Source organism: Otolemur garnettii, unplaced genomic scaffold (genome assembly GCF_000181295.1).
Source record: "Otolemur garnettii isolate 467f Iridium unplaced genomic scaffold, OtoGar3 scaffold00003, whole genome shotgun sequence".
Classification (NCBI taxonomy): Eukaryota; Metazoa; Chordata; class Mammalia; order Primates; family Galagidae; genus Otolemur; species Otolemur garnettii.
In genome coordinates this window covers 39,649-40,811 of record NW_003852398.1, presented here as the reverse complement: position 1 = coordinate 40,811, position 1,163 = coordinate 39,649, and the positions used below count along the sequence as shown (strand labels likewise).

At 48.8% G+C, this 1,163-nt stretch overlaps 1 protein-coding gene across 1 annotated transcript in view; it reads left to right on the top strand.

The window, feature by feature from the left end:
• Window positions 1-1,163, top strand: part of LOC100957364 (histone-lysine N-methyltransferase, H3 lysine-36 and H4 lysine-20 specific-like) — a 71,099-nt gene that overhangs the window by 45,276 nt on the left and 24,660 nt on the right. The window lies entirely within an intron of this gene.

The window sequence follows — 1,163 nt, the reverse complement described above, 5'->3', positions numbered from 1 at the left end:
CCCGCCACAACGCCTGGCCATTTTTTGGTTGCAGCCATCATTGTTGTTTGGCGGGCCTAGGCTGGGGATTCAAACCCACCACCTTAGGTGTATGTGGCTGGCGCCTTAGCTGCTTGAGCCACAGGTGCCAAGCCTTCCTGCTTGTCTTTGATGCTGTTATGTAACACAATCTGCTCTAGTTTACTGCTGAATTTAGTTAAATACCTTTCTTTTTTTTGAGACTCTTAATTTGTAGCCCTCAGTAGAGTGTCGTGGTGTCACAGCTCACAGCAACCTCAAACTCTTGGGTTCAGGTGATTCTCCTACCTGTCTTCCAAGTAGCTGGGATTGCAGGCATCTGCGCCAGTGCCTGGTTATTTTTTAGAGATGGGGTGTAGATCTTGTTCAGACTAGTGTCAAACTTTTTTTTTTTTGAGACAGAACCTTACTTTGTCCCCCTTGGTAGAGTGCTGTGATGTAACAGCTCACAGTAACCTCAAACTCCTGGGCTTAAGTGAATTCTCTTGCCTCAGCCTGCCAATAGCTGGGACTACAGGCTCCTGCCACAACACCTGGCTATTTTTTGGTTGCAGTTGTCATTGTTGTTTAGAAGGCCTGGGCCAGGTTCGAACCTGCCAGCTTCAGTGTGTGTGGCCGAGGCCCTACTCACTGAGCCACAGGTGCCTCGCCAAGGTGTCAAACTCTTGAGCTTAGGCCAGGGGTCCTCAAACTTTCTAAACAGGGGGCCAGTTCACTTTCCCTCAGACTGTTGGAGGGCTGGACTGCAGGCCCCTTGATGAGTCAGCTGCTAAGCAGGATAGGACGTGGTGGCAAAAACACCTAGTGGGCCGGATAAATGTCCTAGGTGGGCCACAGTTTGAGGACGCCAGGCTTAGGCGGTCCACCTACCTCTGCCTTCTAGAGTGCTAGGATTACAGCCATGCACCACCGCGCCAGGTTTAAATACCTTTCAATTCACAAACATCTTTTGCTTTTTATGAAGACTGTCTTACTGTTGCCCCAGGCTAGCATGTCATGGCATCAGACTAGCTCACAGCAACCTTGAATTCTTAGTTCAAGTTCACTTATAAGATTCTCAGGTAGCTGGGACTCCAGGTGCCTGCCACCACACCTGGATAATTTTTCTATTTTTTTTTTTTTTTTGAGACAGAGCCTCAAGCTGT